The sequence below is a fragment of the Cupressus sempervirens genome, chromosome 1 (genome assembly GCF_028749045.1).
Source record: "Cupressus sempervirens isolate cs-2001-9-10 chromosome 1, ASM2874904v1, whole genome shotgun sequence".
NCBI classification, from domain to species: domain Eukaryota; kingdom Viridiplantae; phylum Streptophyta; class Pinopsida; order Cupressales; family Cupressaceae; genus Cupressus; species Cupressus sempervirens.
Window position 1 is genome coordinate 28,343,444 of NC_143118.1, and position 15,849 is coordinate 28,359,292.

General features: G+C 34.4%; 1 protein-coding gene across 12 annotated transcripts in view; it reads left to right on the plus strand.

Annotated features, from left to right (window-relative positions):
• Positions 1-2,502: 2,502 nt before the first annotated feature.
• Positions 2,503-15,849, plus strand: part of LOC149576005 (uncharacterized) — a 43,929-nt gene continuing 30,582 nt past the window's right edge. For 10 of the 12 annotated variants that reach the window (XR_016360846.1, XR_016360828.1, XR_016360822.1 and 7 more), the window contains exon 1: positions 2,503-2,633. The gene's annotated coding sequence lies outside the window, so the exon portion shown is untranslated. Of the gene's footprint in view, positions 2,634-2,669; positions 2,802-15,849 lie in introns of those variants that run through there. The other 2 variants (XR_016360834.1, XR_016360806.1) reach the window with 1 other exon arrangement.

A 15,849-nucleotide genomic window follows, 5' to 3' on the forward strand; every position in this document is an offset into this window, starting at 1 on the left:
AGATAAGGTGTGATGAAGTAGAGATAACTACCATTCGTTTTAATATTAGATGCCAATGTAACATAATAAATGCCTGTGTCTAAAAGTAAACAATTAGACATGACTTAATTATAAGCTATCTTCTAGAATGCCACCTACGATAATTGACATGATCCTAAGAATAATATTAAGTGACATGTTAGATAAAATACCTTTATAACATCTAACTTATGACAACTGATTATCTAGAATACCCAAATAAAAAAATTATGTGAGTTATGCCCCCTTTACTAGGAATCAAGGTAGAAAACTTTATTAGAACATTGTATTTACTCTAACATATGCATCTTCAAAAGTAATCACTCATTTGTACTTCCATTTCAAGCCATTTGCCTAATATACACCTAGACATTTAACAACTTTGGGACATTTCAGAAGAAAACTATTTATTTATATAGGTACAATGCACTCCCTTGAACTAAAAACATTAGAACAACTAAAACAAACATTGCATTATATTTTTCCATTGAAATATCCAATTTCTATCTACTATCTTCTCATTTACATAACATCGCTTATGAAGAGTACCTCCTTAACAAGAGTAATCTTTTTTTTTGATAGATAAACGACCTAAGCCTTGATAGATCATAAGATACATCTGGATAATCAACTTTTAGTCCCAAGTTACATTTTCCCATCTTTCTTCTAGTTTATTCCTTATCCATCCCTTCCTCTTCTGCCTTCGATTAGGATTTGTATACAATCTAAGCACTGTATCTTGCACTTATGTTAAAAATAAAGCTATGAAAAGTCATGAAACATGAATACATAAAAGGGCATAGAGGTGAAATGTAAAGTGACAACAAACATTTTCTTAAACAAAAATAAAATAAACATCTAAATCATCTAGAAATACATCTAATAGAGCGAAGTAGTCATTCCTGAGATGAGAAGAAAAATCTTAAGCAAGAGTAATCTTTATCACACATGACTTCCACATAAAAGATCACTTTACATTGAGTCAAAATAATATTATAATTATTATTTTTTAACTAACAATAAATAAGAAGTCAACATTGATGCAACAACTATCACACAACTAAATCAAAGAGCAATTATGCACAACTATATTTAATTTTAAAATATAAGAACATACATTATACATTTTAACTATTTACGAACCTTACGTGCATTTCTTGCACACACATCACTCTACTTTTTAAAATAGAGCGATAACATAATTTAAACCTCCATAAACTACAACACTAAAGAAACTATAAACTCTTTCTTTACTTTTAAAACTACAATATGTATAAATTTCCTCTCTTAAATTTCATTGAAAAACTACTATTTATTTCCTTTGTATAGGTGAAAGGGCCAGTTATTCTTTGTGTTCTAATATCTTTCCATTATGTAACAATGAAAAGGCTACTAAAAAAATCATCTAGTGAAACAATAGCCAAAAATTTATTAATTAGAAAAATTGTGTAACTGTATTGGTATCTATATTGTCCAATTATTAAAGATCTGTGTGTAAATATTGGCTTTTTTGTGCTTTCACCTAAAGGCGAATCACAAATCAAGTCGAATGAAGGAAATGTCAACTATTCCAAGGAGTTACAAAAGTTCTTGATATTTCCTGATGTAATAGTTGAGAATGATGCATATATTGTAAGTTAGTTACGGAGATGACAAATTAGTTATGGAGATGACTCCAGACTTCTAGATTTTTATTTCTCATTGTATCTTATTCTTTTAAATATTTTTACTTCTGAAGTCTTCTTACTTGGATTGCTACCTCCTTGTGTAATTCAGCTTTGTTCAATACAAAAAATATTAACTTTTTTATGTAAACCTTGAGATAGTTCAAAAGACAATTATTATGCTTCCAACACCACATCAAAAAAACCATTTTCGACTCTTAGATATACAACAAACTCCATTACATTCAATACCTATAAGCTCTTAAAATATTGTGGCAGAAAAATAAATAAAAAAATGCTAATTAGAAACTAATCTAAATATAATGAGATTATAACTCTAAATTCCTCTCTCTTCATTCTTTGGAATGGGTTCGGAAAAATAAATGTTGTGGAGGATTGTGGAAAAATAAATATTCTGGAGGATTGTTTTCTTCTAAATAAAATTAGGAGTTTGATTGTCCCAGCTCATATGCTGATGTATCTGAAACGGTCTCAATATCAATAACCCTGAGGTCCCACGTGGGGGCTTGGGCGAGTTGGAGGTCCCATGATAATATTTTGAGAGGGCTAAAGCTTAATTTGAAATCTTTTTCTATTAACTAGGAGTGCCTACTTTTTAGTTGAGAGGATGCCCAAAAGGGGGGCAAAAAATTTTGCCACTTGGCAAGAACCTACTTTTCATATTCCCTCCAAATTGAAATCACCCTGTCAAAAATTCTAAAAACAACAATTCTATATTTATAATATTTCCTTCAATTTAAGAGCTAATTTTTTAAAAAAGATTTATAAGTAATACCCACGAGACTGCTCCCCTTTAAATGTTTCTAAAAGAGCTCAGCGGCACCAGTTCTATTTTCAAACAAGTGGGTGCCCATGCGTAAGATGGTTTTAAAATCATTCCTGGACTGACTGGTAGCGCACTGTTAAAAACACTTTTTTCACCCAGCTCAGGTAAATCCGACTTCGATCAACCGAGGCGCAGAGTATTATACATAACTGACACCCGGGATGTATTTTTTGTTCTGGGGTTTTTCGTTTTTCTGCTTTAATTCTTTTATTATGATTTGTGCTAGACTTTTGAAGAGGCTGTTGATGATTCAGTGCTAAAGTTTGCTTCCCGTAAGGCACTCTTAAAATCCACTCTCTTCAAGCTTATATGAAAGGAAAATTCTTTGACCATAGGATTTGATATTTTGTTTGATTTGGTACAAAATTTATCAGTAGACAAGTACATTTTCTATTCCACTATTATTATCTCAACACTGAATCAGCTAAGGATATGTATGTGTTGAAGTTCTTTGATGATACTTTAGTAATACGAAGAATAAAGATAGGAATGACTACCGACGGAATCACATTTCATCGCTGAGAGGAGAAAATACATATTGGTTAACCTTTGGTGGCAATAACGGGTGTAAAGTTAAGAAAATATGAAAGGAATGCTTGTCAGAGACATTTTATACATATCTTGCAGGAATTATGATAAACCCTGATATTTAGGATCTCTTCTTTGAAAATGTAGATTTCTTTAAGGGTCATGCAATGCAGATTATCTCCTTGTTCAGTCATCGTGTAAAAGGATTTGATATTAGTCTTTTGTCTTGGAAGCATATGATGGCAAGAAAATGTAGAGTTTCATTGAAGAAGGCTTGATGTTGGTAGGATCGGTTATAAATTCATCACATATTACCATGGACAAAATCTTATTGTCACGGAAATAATGGTTGAATTGTAAATGAAAACCTGACCTTTGCCTGTACATTGGGGGCGCCCCCAAAATCGTAGGGACATGTCCCTGTGGAACATTATATTTGTAAATATCCATGATAACTTTCAAATTCATTGATGCTGTATATAAATGGTAAAATGGATGAAATTGAACAGTTGCAGATACTGTAAGCAACATTCGGTTAGATTCGCAGCTTGCTGTGATAAATGATATCCCGTAAAAAGGTACTAAAAACAGAGGAGGTCGACAAATTTTCTTACTTCAACTTCCAAGAATAGAAAAACATCACACATTAACTGAAAACAACATCAAACATAGCATATCACAGAAGACTTCCGCTGGAGAACCCAAAGGTCGAAGAAACTTCAGAAGAGTAAGGCAGTTTGCTTCTTATTGTCATCATCTCAGATGCAATTACAAGTTTACTACCTTCCGGAGGCCTTCATATACACAGTTTTCAGTATAGCAATAACCTAACACTCGCAAAGCTTTTCAACTGGCTTAGATGCACACTTACCTTTATTGCACTCAAGTACCTTTGTAAAATACTTTAGAAAACTGACTTGGAAAGAACAATCTGTTGAATTTTGGAAATCATGCACGTCAACAAGGTCAAGCAGCAAAACAAAGCACCTTCTGCAAATATGAGCTGTGACAAAGATTAGATATATTTCTCAAGTGCAAAGACTATATAACGACTGGATAAACAGACTTGCTTTACAGAAAAAAGCAGTGAAAACCAAATCCGGAAATAGGGATCTAAAATTAGCTCCAAGAAGCCGTAAGTGAGCTTAACCTAAAAATAGCATACCTCCTGAATAGAGAACGCTTCAACATCTCCTGTTAACTGAAACTTACTGGCACAAAAAAACATGAAAAAAAAGATGGTTCTTGATAACTAGGCCTGATGAGTTACCTATGAATATAAACTAGAATCTTTCATAACTGGAGAAAAGGAGAAGACCTTATGAAATAAAACTCCTCCAAAAAAGTGCAATTGAAGGAAATGAGGCAACGCTAAAGGTTTTGTGAAAACCGCTGCAATTTGCTCCTTTGTAGGTATGCAATCAGAGCTGAGAAAACCATCCCAAATCAAGTGCTGAATGAAGTGTATGTGGATCTCTATATGCTTAGTCCTCCAATGCTCCATTGGGTTATGGGAAATGTGAAAGACAGTTTGATTGTCACACTAAAGATAGTGGACTATTTAAAAAAAAATGTAAACTTTGTCGATAATTGACAAAGCCATATAACCTCTTGGCTAGCTATAACTGTTGCTCGATATTCAGCCTCCATAAATGACAATGCAATAGCAGATTGCTTATTGCAAGATCATGCAATGGGGCTAAAACAAGGCAAAAAACAAAGCCCAAAGTAAACTTCCAATCATTAATATCATCAACCCAATCTAAGTCAATCAACCCAAGAATACAAGATCCTCTTGATGTATAATAAAATACATAGTGAGAGGTGCCTTGAATATATCTCAAAATTACGCCTAGCATCCTTCTAGTGCTTCTCATGTGGATTGTGGGACAAACAAGAGACAAGACCAATCGCAAAGGATAGATCAAAATGAGAACTTGTCAATTAAAAAAACTGCCAACCACCTATCTATATAATTGATGCATGAGCATCCAAGGTGTAAGAGCAATCTTGCATCACCCAAAAATAGTCTAGTTTTTCAATAAGGGCGATCTTTGGGCAGGGTTACTATTTTTGGCAAGTTTAAGTTGTTCCTTTGAGCACATATTGTTCCAATTGCTTCCTTGGAGGTTCCTTTCGGGTAAAGTTTCATGGCAAGATCAAGTCTAGTTTTGAAGATAATTGGATTTTTCAGTTTCGGTAGGGTGGCACAACAAATTTAACTCAGTTTTGAAGGCTTTGGAGGCTTCAAAAGGGGGTCAATCTCAGATTAGCTAACGTCTTTCTAGCCTAGGGCTGTAGTGCACTTCAAGAAGTTTTTGAAAAGTGGTTTTAAAAGTCAATTGGGTCCACGGTTCACAAGATATGTGCTAGCATGAATGCTGAGACTATTCCTTTGGGGGAGTTTGTTGACATGTTTGGAGAGATGATTGAGTGCTTATGTGTTGCATTCATGACTCAGTTTGTCATTGATGCCAACATACATGCTTTATTGTTGGAACAGTTAGAGTTGCAGAGAGAGTTTTGGTCACCACGATCAACAGTTATAGTATTATGTTTTGCGGGGTTAGAATAATGTTTGGGGATATGTCTTTATGATGTATCTGTGTTTGCGGAAAGAAATATGAAGTCTTGAGTAAGTTGTGATAGTTTTACGGAAGATTGGTTGCAGGCCAGTGTGCAGGGAACACTATGCTGGTAATTGAGTTGTATCTATTCAGCAAGGTTGAAGCTTGTTCAGTGAGCTTGAATTTCAGTTGAAGACATGCTCATAATGATATGTTCGAGGTAGCAGAATTTGATGATCATCATGTGAAGATTTGTGAAGGATAACATGTGGGTTATTCACTGGAAGCCGAATCTTGGTTATACCATTTTGGGAAGTTATATTTGTGATGTAACGTATATTGTAATATCTTATGGTGTTCCTATATTATTCATTGTACATTGGGGAAGCCTCAAGGCTGACTCAATTAGTTGTTTTAGGACTTGGTATAAAAGAAAGATGTTTTTCTTGGTTGTAAGTGTCATATGTGCTGTAATGTATGATCATTATTGTATGCGAATTTGATGAGATCGGAGCAGAGGATGATGTTGACTATGTGTTGGGAACTTAAAAGGAACTGCATTGGCAAGGAAAGTTGTTGTATCAGTCAGTTCACCCTTGGATATGTTATCCTGAGAATATTTTACTCAAGACAGTTGTGAAGCAATTTGGACAATGGGTTCAGTTGACTTCCTGTTAGCTCCTAACAGGGTTGACAGGGTTGGAATCTTCTAGCAGGGATTCAAAGTAACATGGACTAAATGTACTGATCGTATTTAATTGGCTCCTAACAGAGTCTTATCCTTTCACAAGGAACTTTTATATTAGTACATCATCTCGTGGGTATCATTCCCACTGGGGTTTTCCCTTTTGATCAAGGGTTTCCCTAGTTAACATATCTTGTGTCATTGTGCATGCTTGTTGCATCTATTGGTTATATTTTTCAGATTTGATAAAGTTTGTTTAAGTTGTTTAAACACACAACTGATTCACCTCCCCGCTCTTCAGTTGTGTTGGTGGACTTTACTTTCTCACAATTGCCATCAAAGCATCAGGTCCTTGAATAGAAAGTTTAACACCTTAAGGAAATCCATGGCTACGTTTAGAAAGGAGAGTCCAAAATTTGATGGAGAGAACTATGACAGTTGGAAGGAGAAAATGAAGACTCATTTTCTATGCATGGGAGTTGATTACTGGATGGTTACAAGGAAAGCAAGGTAGTAATAGATGAAACAAAGCTAGATTCATGTACATAAGAGGAGAAAGACCTATTCACATACATCATGTGTGCTAGAGAAGCATTGCTGTCAGCTCTTCCAGAATCATAACAAAAAGGAGGAAGAGATTAATTAGTGAGGCAGCTAGAGCTATGATGTTTGAAAATAATGTGTCACATATCTTTTGGAGAGAAGTAATGAACACTGCAGTATATACATTGAACAGAGGGTAAATCAGACAAGTTACTGGTAAGACCCCTATGAACTTTGGTTTGGACACACACCTACTGTGAAATACTTTAGAATCTTTGGAAGTAAATTGTTAAAAGCTAGTAGTTTAGTTGAATTGCGTCATTCCGAGATCTTCTCTGTATATGCATTTTGCATAGATTTATTTCATAAGGATATATATATATACACACGCACACATACAACATTTCTTTATAGGGCAATATTGTTCATTTATATACTTATATATATAATTATTGGACTTCATTACTTTGATCAAGCAAAAGTTTTCGTCAAGACTCATAATCGCATGAGTATCGGGCCAGTGACCATGTCATGTAGGCAATCAGTAGTACATCTTCAGCAATTCGAATACATCTGTACAATCTGCAATATCTGCAATAAGTATTTTAAGTAAATTGTTAAATACTTTACATACACCTACTGTGAAATACTTTAGAATCTTTGGAAGTAAGTTGTTAAAAGATAGTAGTTTAGTTGAATTGAGTCATTCTGAGATCTCTGTATATGCATTTTGCATAGATTTATTTCATATATATATATATAGATATAGATATATCATGCACAAATTATATATATAATAATCGGGCTTCATTGCTTTGATCAAGCAAAAGTTTTCGTCAAGACTCATAATCGCATGAGTATCGGGCTAGTGACCATGTCACGTAGGCAATCAGTAGTACATCTTCAGCAGTTCGGATACATCTGTACAATCTGCAATAAGTATTTAACACATCATAGATCTGTTCCATACAAAGTACTATCTGTACTTGTATTAATTGTGAATAGATTATTCACAGTTCCAAATATATACATATCCATTAGTTCAAAAATTATTCTGATCTATCATCCAAATATTTATTAGAAAGCGTGAAACTACTCTATCAGAGATCTTGTGAACATTTACATAAATGTTATATCAAAAGAGAAGATGATATTGGCAAGTTTGATCCTAGAAGTGATGAAGGAATGTTTCTTGGATATTCTTTGAAAAACAAGGCATATAGATGTTTTAATAAGAGGTTGAAGACTACTGTTGAAAGCACTAATGTGAAGGTTGATGAAAAATTCAGAATTTAGGAAGGATACTTGATTATGATTCAAATGAGGATACTAATCATAGGCCTAACAATTAGAATGTTAAGCAGGAACTGTTTTCTGAAACTGACAATGACTTGCACGCAAATGAACCAAGAGAAGAACCAAGATCAGAACCTAGAGCAGAAGTCGGAACAGAACAAGGAACACCAAAGTATGTTGCAAGGAATCACGCTGTTAATTAGATCATTGGAAGTGCAAACAAGGGAGAAATGACAAGGAACAAGGTAAGTGAAGAGTTATGTTTGATATCACAAGTTGAACCTAAGATTGCAGACGAAGCTTGTAAGGATGAACTTTGGATAAAGGCTATGAAAGAAGAACTTGAGCAGATTGAAAAGAACAAGATAGGGGAATTGGTCCCTAGACCTAAAAACAAGAACATTATTGGCACAAAGTGAGTATTTAGAAACAAGATGAATGAACAAGGAAAAGTGGTAAGAAACAAAACAAGGTTAGTATGCAAAGGTTATTCACAACACGAAGGAATTGATATTGAGGAAACTCTTGTCCCTGTTGGCGGTAAGAATGTTTTTGCCATATGCATCTAACAAGAATTTCAAGGTATATTAGATGGATGTTTAGTCAGCTTTTCTTAATGGAGAACTTGAGGAAGAAGTTTATACTGAACAACCTGATGGTTTTCATTTGACTGAAGAAAAGGTATGGTTTGTTGATTGAGAAAAGCTTTGTATAGATTAAAGCAAACACCTGGAGCTTTGTAAGCGAGACTGGACAAACATTTGCAAAATTTGGGATTTAAGAAAGGTAATGTAGACAATAACATGTACTTAAGGACAAATGTAGAAGGATTACTGATTATTGTAGTATTTGTTGATGACATTATCTTTGGAGGAAATGATAAGGCTAGTGAGAAGTTTTTAGAAGAGATGAAGAATGACTTTGAAATGACTATGATTGGTGAGATGAAATACTTCTTGGGATTGCAAATAACGTAGAACAAGGATGACATTTTCATATCACAAACTAAATATCTTAAGGATTTGTTGACAAGATTTGGATTAGAGAATAGTAAACCAGCTGGAACATCTATGGTTATAGGATGCAAATTATCAAGCAAAGATGAATCTCCTTGTGCAATACAAACAAGCTACAAGTCTATGATAGGAGTATTGCAATATTTGGCACTCGCAAGACCAGATATAGCTAGTGCAGTTGGAATTGTCGCAAGATTCCAAGCAGATCCTAAAGAGATACACTTAGCAACAGTAAAAAGGATATTCAAATATTTTAAGGGAACATCAGATTATGGATTATGGTATGGCTGATCACATGACTTTATTTTATGTGCATACATTGATGTAGATTGGGCAAAGAATGTAGATGATAGAAAGAGTAGTGGAGCATTTTTCTTAGAAGGAAGATTGGTTTCATGGTTAAGCAAGAAACAAAATTGCATATCACAATCTACAACAGAAGCAGAGTATGTTGCAGCAACAAACAACTGTAATAAGATTATTTGGATTAAACAAATGTTGTAAGACCTTTGTATTGAGTTTCCAAAACCTATTATCATTCACTGTAATAACACAAGTACAGTTAGTATGTCAAAGAATCCAGTGTTACATTCAAATACTAAGCACATGGCAATAAAGTATCACTTTTTGAGAGAGAAAGTGGTAGAGAAGGAAATCAGATTGGAGTATGTTAGCACAAAGGAACATATAGCAGACATATTTACTAGACCTTTGGCTAAGGACACATTTAAGTATTTGATAGGTATGTTTCGGGTTATGCCCCAACATTCTTCAGAGTAGTTGATGCAAGATTGCATTAGTCCAGTATATTTAGAGCATTTTCTTACATTTGGACTGTATGTTTGGTGATGCTTCCTTTAAGGGAGTAGTCACTTTTGGGAAGAGTTATTGAGAACTCTTTCTGTATTGTATAGGAGTGTCTTTTGGTACTTGGCAAAGCATTTTCAGATTGTTTTGGAGATTAAACTTTGAGAATTGGCATAATGGCACCTTTTTCATTGATGTCAATGGGGGAGAGTAATACATGGAAAACCTTATACATGAATGTGGGAGAGTAATGTATGTTGATGTATGGGGGAGCGTATTTGAGGTTGATGAGTATTCAATTTTTGTTGATATCATTATTGATGTCAATAAGGGAGCATTTCAGTTTGGTATTTTTGGCACTTGTGTTTTTTCATCATATGTTGCCATCAATGCCAAAGGGGGAGATTGTTAGCATGAATGCTGAGACTATTCCTTTGGGGGAGTCTGTTGGCATGTTTGGAGAGAAGATTGAGTGCTTATGTGTTGCATTCATGACTTGGTTTCTCATTGATGTCAGCATATATGTTTTATTGTTGGAACAGTTAGAGTTGCAGAGAGAGTTTTAGTAAGCGTGGTCAACATTTGCAGTGTTATGTTCTGCAGGGTCAGAATAATGTTTAGGGATATGTCTTTATTATGTATCTATGTTCGTGGAAAGAAATATGAAGTCTTGATTAAGTTATGGCAGTTTTATGGAAGACTGGTTGTTGGCCAATGTGCAGGGAACGCTATTTTGGTAATTAAGTTGTAGCTGCTCAACGAGGTCAAAGCTTGTTTGGCTGGCTTGGATTTCGGCTGAAGACATGTTCGTGATGATATGTGCAAGGTAGTAGAGTTTGGTGATCATTTTGCGAAGATTTGTGAAGGATAATGTGTGTTATCTGTTGGAAGCCGACTTTTGGTTATATCATTTTGGGAAGTTATATTTGTGATGTAACATGTATTGTAATATCTTATGGTGGTCCTATATTATTCATTGTACATTGGGAAAGCCTCAAGGCTGACTCAATTAGTTGTTTTATTGGCATAAAGGAAAGATGTTGTCCTTGTTTGTAAGTGTCATATGTGTTGTAATGTATGATCATTATTGTATGTGAGCTTTGGATGCAAACTTGATGAGATTAGAGCAGAGGATGATGTTGAGAACTCTAAAGGAATTGTATTGGCAAGGAAAATTGTTGTATTAGTCAGTTCACCCTTGGATATGTTATTTTGAAAATTGTTTAGTGTAGACAATTTTGAAGCAATTTGGACAATGGATTCAGTTGACTTCAGGGATTCAAAGTCTCTTAATAGGGACTACATGTACTGATTGTATTTAATTGGCTCCTAATAGAGTCTTATCCTTTTACAAGGAACTTTTATATCAGTACATCATCTTGTGGACATCATTCCCACTGGCGTTTTCCCTAGTTAACAAATCTTGTGTCATTATGCATGGTTATCATCTTGTGGTTGTTGCATCTATTGGTTATATGTTTCAGATTTGATAAAGTTTATTTAAGTCGTTTAAACACAACTGATTCAACCCCCCCCACCCCTCTTAGCTGTGTTGGTGGACTTTACTTTCTAATGATATAGCCTCTAGAAGTTGTGGTAGTCTAGGAGAAAAAGAAAAATCCCTTAAAATACTCCAATGAGTGCCGAAAACTATGGCACATTTTCAACATATTCTAATGTAAGGAAAAATAATATGATGGTTGTCAGCCTCCAGAACCTTCTAGTGTGGTTAAACTTCTCAATATAAAGAAGACAATTAGAGTTTAGATCGATGCAGTTTTTGAGATTGATTGTGTTTGGTTATTTTGCATAAGCATTTGAATCACACTCTGAAATGCTAGAGAAACAATTTATCTTTATCTTTTTTCTCTAGCACTTCTCGTACTGATGATGGATCACAAAGTGTGATTCAAAATGTCGATGCAAAAACACCAAAAACAATTAATCCCAAAAATTGCATCGATCTAAATAATGGATTGTAGAAATCTCTTTCGACTAAACAATTAGAGTTACCAAGGGTAGTTTTGATGGTGCAAATGATGGCTCTGGCGTGGATTATTGTAATGAAAATGCCCATGTGGTTGTAGCATGTTATATTTTTGAATATTGTAATGTCATTTCATTGAAGATAATAGAAAGCAAGTGCTTTTGATCTTGCTATCGTTTAGTTCTTGCAATTCCCTGTTTATTTCTCTATTTTGTTATGTGTGTTTGTATTATTAAGGGAACTACCCTTCATCAATAATGTAGCATCAATTGAAGGAAAATAACAACTCGAAGACGATACAACACTTGTCTGAAATGATATGGGGGCTGGCTTGCAATCAAGCATGCCAAATCTCTAAAGCATGTTAAGAGCAAAACTATTGTTGAAAAATGGAAAATCCACGCCAAAGATTGAATAACTTGTTAACCAAGAAAATAATGGAAAATGCCAAGATTTGTCATGTCAAACTGCTCCATCAATGCTATTGGAACACTCTAAAGCATTGAAGAAGAGCTGCCTTTAAGAATCAAATCATCCACATAAGCACAAAGATTAGAAAATCATCTTCCTATCTTCATGTACAAGGTGGAATCAATATGACAACATGTGAAATAAGAGGAAAGCAAAAAAATGTCAATCTTCTCATACCAAGTTGTAGAGGCTTGTTTGAGATCATGAATGACAAAGATTAGAAAATCATCTTCCTATCTTCATGTACAAGGTGGAATCAATATGACAACATGTGAAATAAGAGGAAAGCAAAAAAATGTCCATCTTCTCATACCAAGTTGTAGAGGCTTGTTTGAGACCATATAATGAATGACAAAGCCTATGTATTAGTGAAGAGTCCTACTCAAAACCCTATGGCTGATCCATATAAATCTCCTCATGAAGGTTACAATGTAGGAAGGCACTCCTTACATCCGTCTTGATAGATTGATCATCCCTATGAAATTGCAAGTGGAATTATAAAGCTGTTGGTTAATAGATTTGACCTTCTTAAACTAATCCTTTAAATTGACTTGCAACACTCAAAATGAAAGACTAACAAGAACTAATAGTTGGGTTGTGATGATTTTCTACACTGACTCTACTTATTTTGGAAGGTGCGACTACCTTTGCATGATGAGATATAATTAAAATAAATCCGAGTATGTTTTAACTCGAAAGTAGGAAAGACACTAACATCTACCCATAACCATGAAAGTATATGTGGAAAACTAGTTTAAAATGAAGTGAATAAGATGAACAAAATAAAGTTTAATAACCCACACTCACGAATGTTACCCAGGCAAAGAGTTAGATGACAAATTCCTCTTTAGCTTATAAGCTACTTTTGAATTCAAAGACACAATTTGATGTAGCAGAATAGGCAATGAGGAATAATTACAAAAGAATCAAAGCTCATAGTAATCAAAAGAGAAACTGACAAATACAAAGATCAACAAAATGTTCTTTATTCCTTCGAAGCCAAGATGTCAATTCAAAGACATCACACCCTTGTACAATAAAACTATATAGAAATAAAAAATATTGTTCTCCTTTTCCCCTAGCCAAAAATTCTATATCCCCATACTTTAAAGACACATACAGATACCCAAAAGAAAGTGTTCATTGTTAAGAACTAACGGCTTTTGACAGTAACCGTTATAAGAAGGAAATAACAAATGAATTTTTTATAATATATGACCATTATTATAACTTCCTACCTAGAAGAAAATATGATGCACAATCCAAACACTAGCAATCCATCATCTCAAATTCTACTAAACAAGTCATTTCATTGAGAAATTCTTCAGGTTCTACTCTGTCTTCTTCCATTTGGAGCTCCAAAAATACATTAACTCTGCTCAGTCTTGCTCGCCTTCCACTCATAGATATCACTCTCATAGCCAATATAGTTTGTTTTCAGATTCCATGCTACAATGAAAAGGCTTGAAATAATATCGGGTTTTTCCATAACTTCTTTCATCAGATCAAGTTGCAAGTTTGGTTGAGGATGTGTTGGATGTTGGAAGAGAATCCTGTTAGGAATTATTGCTTGTTTGTTTGACATTAATGTTTTGATTGATATCAACATTTTTGTCTTTCAGACAGAGTTCTTGATGATGAACAATGCAAAGAGAGTTTTGGTGAAGACATAGTTTGTCGTGCCTATGCTTGTGAACCTTATGGGATGATGATTGGTGAGTCTACATGCTATATTTGTTATTGCATATGTTTTTGAGTTGATTTAGAGAAGTTACGAAGGTTTTGCTGAAGACTTGTTAGAAATAGTATTTATTGTGAACTATTCTAGAGAGAGGTACGGTATACTCTTCGGTGAGTTCGGTGGAACAAAATATAGGTTTGCGATTTCTGGATACATCATGAAGACTTGGATTTGTGTCTACTATCGGATCTGTTTGAGAATTGGAGATTGGGAAGTCAGTTTGCTTCTTGGATAGTGAAAGGGAAATAATTTTCTAGTCGACTTAGTTAGGAAACGTGTTGATTGGATTGTTATGACTAATTGTTGGATGGTAGCGTCTTATTTTATATTGTAATGTATTCTATATGTGGTCTAGCCGACACTTATAATATCACTGGTTGATGTATTTTTTTGTAATTAGATCTCATATTGAGCCAACCTAATAAGTGTTAGAGACTTGTATAAAGAAGTGAATTCATTTGTGAATTTGGATGGATGGTGTGTGTATGCTGATGGAGAGAATAATATGATGTAAAGTTGATGTTGCGAATTCAGATTAGAGAGTGAGATTAGAGTTGGTTGAGAAGTACACATAGAATCTAATAATATACTTCAAAGGAATCATATTGGCATAGTTGATGCTTTCAGTCGGTTCATCTCAGTGGATTGTTGTCCACTTATTGGATTGTCTAATTTAGGTTGTTGCCCTTGTTGTAATAGAGCAATGAGCTCTAGGTGAGTGCTTGAATGCAGGTGCATTCCTCATCAACCTTTAACAGGGTTTATATGTGCTAGTACATCGTCTAGTGGGTTTGATCCCTATTGTGGTTTTCCCCTAACAATGTTTCCATGCAAAAAAAATTGGTGAGATGTGTTATGGTGTTATTTTCTTTACATTGCATTTAAGTTTTGAGGTTTGATATATGGTGAATGGTTTAATGTTTTATATTTGTCTCAACTAATTCACCCACCCCCCAGTTGTGTGTTGTGCATTTTTACTCCTAACATGATCTTCATTCCATAAATCATCATTTGCAAGCAATCCCATTCTAAAAATTGAAAGCGAAGGTTGGTAATGACACGTGAAGAATGAACACCTTTAGCAAGTAGACAAACCCATTTAATTTTGGTGGTTATTAATTATGACCTATTTCTTATCAGCACTTGTGTTGCCACCTCTGCAAACTTGCTTAATGATGTTGGCTATTTAATGCTCTATACCATCCTTTAGATTTGAGATAGGTTATGTCTTTGAGAACGTGCCATCTTTCCTCGCTGCTAAGATGAACTGTTTTGTTCTTCATGAATTATAGTCGAAGTTGGGAAGTTGAAATTTTTCATAACTTTTGTACCAAGCAGGATGTTGGGACGTTGCCGATTTACATAACTTGGGACATGAGTCGACAGTTATTAGGTTTCGAAAACTAGCGACAGGTTGACAAGGACGACCCTACAATGTGAAATGTTAGGGAGTCGGGGGAAATAAGAAGTTTGAAATTCAATTCGTTTGCTTTAGAAATTCTAAAACGTTCCAATCTCTTAAATTCACTACGGACCTTGAAGTTTTCAAACCTATGCCATCGGGTTCATAGGTAAATGCATCAAACAATTTTATATATGAACATTAATTAGTCCATGGAAAATATGCTAATGGGATAGTGACAAAGCTGAAAAAGTTTAAAATTGGTCATGTTTAAAAT